The sequence below is a fragment of the Ipomoea nil genome, unplaced genomic scaffold (assembly GCF_001879475.1).
Source record: "Ipomoea nil cultivar Tokyo-kokei standard unplaced genomic scaffold, Asagao_1.1 scaffold1562, whole genome shotgun sequence".
Taxonomy (NCBI): domain Eukaryota; kingdom Viridiplantae; phylum Streptophyta; class Magnoliopsida; order Solanales; family Convolvulaceae; genus Ipomoea; species Ipomoea nil.
In genome coordinates this window covers 1,837,787-1,843,467 of record NW_017617990.1, presented here as the reverse complement: position 1 = coordinate 1,843,467, position 5,681 = coordinate 1,837,787, and the positions used below count along the sequence as shown (strand labels likewise).

Sequence of the window (5,681 nt, the reverse complement as noted above, 5' to 3'; positions counted from 1 at the left end):
TAAATATTATTTTAATTGTAAATATATGTTCATAATTTTATCATAGGAATTCACACATAATAATTATTAAATAACAAAAATTATATATATATGAATAAACCTCATATATGATATATTTTTATAACATAATTTCCGTGCATCGCACGAGACAAATACTAGTATGATATAATAATAAATAGCTTATAAATTAAAACAAAAAATTTAAATTAAAAAAAAAGGTACACAAAAGCTGCCACAGGATTAGAAAGCTTGCTAAATTTGCAAGCTTTCTATCCAACATGGCAAAAAAAATTAAAACAAAATAGCTTTTAAAAAGTCATATCATTTAGAAAGTGGGTGAATTTCAGGGATGAGAACAGCCTAAGTTAAGACCGTCAGACTCAATGCAGACATCCAAGCGACTCCCACACCGCTTGGTTTCTCGCCTCCCAAATTGTGTAGAGGATTGCGGCTACCTCCACGCGTTGCTGCTGCCCACATGTCTCCAGCAAACCCCCCAGCCAGTCAGCAACATCTGCATGTGTCACGGCCACCACATCGTTTCTGCATTGATGCAAGTACACAAAGCATGCATTGTATGTTCAATCTCAATTCCAAAAACAGAGCATTCGGGTGGTATGTCCACCCTTTTTAAAAGAAGATCGCTCTTCACGGGTAGAATTCCTTTTATTGCTCTCCACATTAAGACTTTCCACCTATATATGAGGTGCATTAAGCCCCCGGACCACTAGGCTTCACTTTGTAAATGAAGATGGTTGTGGCGGTGTTGCGTCTTGTGCCATAAGCAACCTATAACCATGTTTTACAAAATAGTCCCTTCTCCGGGCCCCGACCAATACCACTCGTCCATATACTCTAGACAAATAGGAATTTTTCTAATTTGATCCACATTGAGCCACAATGGGGGCAGGGGAGTAGTTGCCCCCATCACCCCCTTTCAATTATTATATATGTACATGTATAAATCCTTATAAGAAACTCTGTTGTTCAGCTGGTAGAGTTTTGAATTTGACATGAGATCATGTCATAGGTTCAAATCCTTCTACAACAAGTTTATATTATACTTCATCTTATTCAAATTAATTTTGAACAGACTATTTTATCTAATTGATTATATTTTATATTTTGCCATAGATAGTTTTATAACATTTTAAAGTGTTTTAAAATGTCACCCTACCCAAGTATAGTTTTGGCTCTGCTCTTAACTATTCTATAGTCTATCATAAATATTGTATTATAATTTATAATGTATTTGAATCATGTTATAGGTGTTTGATATTTTGTCATTGACAATTCTAAAGTTATTTTGCCCCATTCACCTAATTTTCTGGATCCACCACTATTCACATCCCTGTCATTAAACAAATCCCTCAATATCTCCAGGTTCCACGGCGGACCATCCAATGTTATAATATTGGCCACAATAATATCCCTGAGAGGTGGCAGAACATCAGTTAAAACAAAGGGATTATTATTGTCTAGAAGCCATGGGTGGCCCCAAACCTTAGTATGTAATTAATCCGTTACCAACCCTTCTACACACCCCGGTCCTAACTAGGTCCTGAGTAGCCATAATACTCCTCCAACAGTAACTAGGAGTATAACGAAGATTTGCCTCCAAAAAAGTAGAATTAGGATAATATCTGACTTTGAAAATCCGTGTCACTAGGGATAAAGGGTTTGTGAATAGCCGCCAACCCTGTTTCCTAGGTAATGCCACATTAAATTGGTGCAACTGTTTAAATCCCAACCCACCATCTCTTTTTGAACAACACATTATGTCCCACGCTAGCCAAATGACTCCACTTCGTTCACCACCTGATCCCCACCAATGCTTATTCATGCACCGCTCCAGATCCTGGCAAAGAGTCTTAAGCAGTAAATATACACTCATAGTAAATGTAGGCATGACCTGAGCCACACTCTTCAATAAAATCTCTTTACTTGCTTGTGACAAAAAAACGTTTATTCCATGAAACAAACCTCTGCCTTATCTTCTGCCCAATATATGTAAAAACAATACGCTTATTCCTTCCTACTAGGGATGTCAATCGGGCCCAAACCCGATGGCCCGGCTCGATAAAATCGAAACCGACAGGGCTATGGCCCGAACGGGCTAGCCCAATGAGCCTGAAACCGATTAGCTCGATGGCCCGATAGGACTAGCCCGAAATTAAATGGGCTAGCCCGATAAGCCAAACTATTGAAAACTATTCTTTATTATAGAAATGATGTTAAACATAACATACATTTATAGGTGAGTTCATCTTCTTTTTGAATACTACTGACTCTATTACAATGCAGTAACTGTTCATAACATTCCATGACTCTATTCTCCATCAATTCCATTTTGCCTGCCTTGTTAATCGAACCAGATATTCTAGATAAATATCGTCTCCACGGAAGCTCAATCCCACAATCTCCCATATAAGGGAGCAACTTGGTGCCATTGGATCACAAGGTCCTTAACATATATCATTGTATTTAGTTGATAGAGTTGCTCAAGTTTCAACTTTACTAGATTGGTCATTTTTGGGTCTCATTGTACTCGATCATTAAAACGCAATCATTAATGTGCCGATCATGGTCCACACAACTGTATAGATCATAAATAAAAAGTATATGATTTGAGGGCTGAAAGTACATTATTTTATATAATGTACATTTAGTACACAAATAACATAGTTTAAATATATTAATTTTTTTTATGGTCCAGAAAAAAATTTGCTGAATAAAATGCCTTTTTTTTTGTTCTGTCCAATTGTTATGCCATGGACCCGGATCCACCTTGCAAGACAAGACATTTTATTAATGTGGACCAGACAACATGGCCTGGCACTGTTATATTTAAACTGAAAGTGTATTATTTTATATAATGTACATTTAGTACACAAATAACATAGTTTAAATATATTAAAAATATATATTTTTTATGGTCTACATAAAAATTTGCCGAATAAAATGTCTTATTTTGTTCGTCCAATTTTTGGGACCCAGCACCGCTATTCCATACGCACGTTTTGGATTTTTTAATTTTCAGCAACATTCGTATTTTCATTCCACGAGATAAAGATAAGACTATAATACGTTTAGATTGGACCCCGTTTGCCTTTTGGTCACAATTCATATCTTTTATTCCTTTCATGTGTGTTTGTTGCAATTAGAGCTGTCAAAACGGGCCGGGCTCAAGTTAATCCGTTTTGAATCCGGGTTGGGATTCTTGGCCCAATCCAGCTAAACACGGGCTAACCCGCCAGCCTTGTTTTTTATTACTTAAATAATTAATTATATTATTTTTTAAATTTCTATTATATTATATATAGTAAGATTCAAACTCTTAACCTAAGAGTAAAGAATTAGAAACTTTACCAACTGAACACAATGAACTTGTTGAACAAATGTCAAGTGTGTTTATATATAATATATGTTTAGATAATTAAATTTTAATGTATGTTCAAGTAATTAGATTTTAATTTGTAATATAGTTATAATTTATTTAATTTACATTTAACACTAATATAATTTACATGTAATATATTTATTTTATAATTTTAGTATTATTACGTTATAAAGTTTATAAAATTTTTATAACTTTTTATAGTTTATAAATATTATAAGAGAAAATTACACTTTTAGTCCTATAACTATTAGGGTCTTGTTAAATTCAATCCACGACTTTAAAAATTAACAATTTAGAACCCTAACTATGTAATTTTTAACAGATTTGGTCCATCCGGCCAAATTGCTGGCCAATTTTCGCCGGAAACTTGTAATTCATTTTAATTTGTTTAATAAGAGGGGTAATTCGGTCAATCCAGGTTAAAATATAAAAAGGGAAAGTTTTTTTCATCGCCGCAAAAAATGCAGCTTCTCTGCAGCCTTCGACTGCTTCGCTCGCGTTGGAAATTTGGACTCAGGAGATGTATATGTTTGTTTAGAAATAGAGAGGATGAGGAAGAAGGGTGAAGGTAAAGTAGAGGCTGGAGGAAAAGTAGTTTATGCTTTGTTATGGGTACTGTGTTTTGTGCTTTTGGCCTCAGCAATCGCGGTTATGTGTTTCAGACTTTCAAAGATCCTGTTTCTCAAGGAAGCAGTAGCATTCTACATTTGTCCGCCCTTGGAAATTTCATCGCCACCGGAAAAGCAACCTCTGACTGCTTCGCTCGGAGGCATTAGAACTCGAGCCGCCAGTGTTCAAACAGTAAAAGATCTTCATTATGTAGGGCATGTTGCAGGACAAATTCATCCCACCCCTTTGTGAAGTAGAGCTTTCCTCCAGATCTATGGGTTTCAACTTCCCATGTGCCCTTTTGGCTGGTTAACAACACTTGTTCAACCTCCTGTTCAACAAGCTTTTGGGAGATAATGGGTGGAGGTCCTGTTCAACAAGTTTGTTTTAAAAAATAAATAAATAAATAAAATCACTTTAGAGCAAGACTCTTGAAAATATAGAAAGAAAACATAGTGAAAATGAAGATAGAACAACATACAAGTTTGGTTTGAAACTCATCAATGGCTGCCATAAATCTGAAAAACAATGGAAGTTTTTCACCCATTTTAACGAGAGGAGAAACTTGTAATAAACTAGGATTTCAAAGCTACTGAGCTAAGTAAACCAGAAATGAAAAGGAAAATAGCAAAGAATAGAAACAGGGGAAAATTGCAATTTTACATACTGAAATTGCGATTCGCGATCTTGACTTACTAGAAATAGGACACATATAGCTCCTGCACTGCGAAAATAGTACCTTCCGTTTTCATGCTATTTGCCTTAAGCTTGCTTAGAAAAAATCTCTGCGTATCAGCTCTCTGGACATGGAGACTGTCCTTGTATTCTCATATCTGTTTTCATTTTCTACATTTTTATAATAATACCCCCAACAAAACCCTAATTAACTGTTTTAACTCATTAAAATGATACAATTTGAACTTTTAAAAACTAATCTATAATTACTGATAACAATATAATTTGTGGCTTTCTCTCGCTAAAAATTTTCTCCCTTCCCCAACTTAAGGTCGGCTCCTTCCACTTCCTCCGGCGGCCGCCGCCTTCGCTCGTTTGGTAGAGGCGGCGGCGTCTGGTTCCTTGCTCTTCCTCCTCCACCGCCGCAGCATTCTTCCTTTTTTTTTTCCCTCCTTCGGCCTCCTCATTGCAGCAGCTCAAACAAACCCTAACATGCTACTCCCCCACCTTCCTCCTCCACATTGAGCAAAACACCTAAATAAATAATGAGCAAAACACCTAAAGGACGGGTACCGTTGATTCATTCATTGATCTTGTATGTGCATTCATTAAATATATTAGAACCATTCGCAACAAAAATATTTGGTTACTATTTAAAAAAAAATTATGTGGAAAATAATTTAACTCCAAGATTAGTATCAATTCAATAATATTTTTTAAAAAAAAAACACTCACCATTATTAGGATTACATGTAGAGTTATTATTGTTATTATCAAGTAAACAAGTTATGAAAATAAAACAAGAGATAATATTCAAGAACCTTATACAAATATAAAAAAAATATTAATATTTTATTTAGGGGTGGGCGTTTCGTGTTTCGGTTTTGGTTTTTTCGATTTCGGTTTCGGTTTTTCGGTTTTAAAAAAGTTAAACCATTCGGTTTAACATTAAGGTTCGGTTCGGTTTGAAACGGTTCGGTTTCGGTTCGGATTTAAT

General features: G+C 35.3%; 1 long non-coding RNA gene across 1 annotated transcript; it reads right to left on the bottom strand.

Moving 5' to 3' along the window:
* Positions 1-3,625: 3,625 nt before the first annotated feature.
* Positions 3,626-5,177, bottom strand: LOC109189710. Its single transcript, XR_002055613.1, has 3 exons — positions 4,706-5,177; positions 4,491-4,527; positions 3,626-4,378 (listed from the first exon to the last, which is right to left on the bottom strand). It is a non-coding gene; the product is annotated as an uncharacterized LOC109189710 (long non-coding RNA).
* Positions 5,178-5,681: the final 504 nt, after the last annotated feature.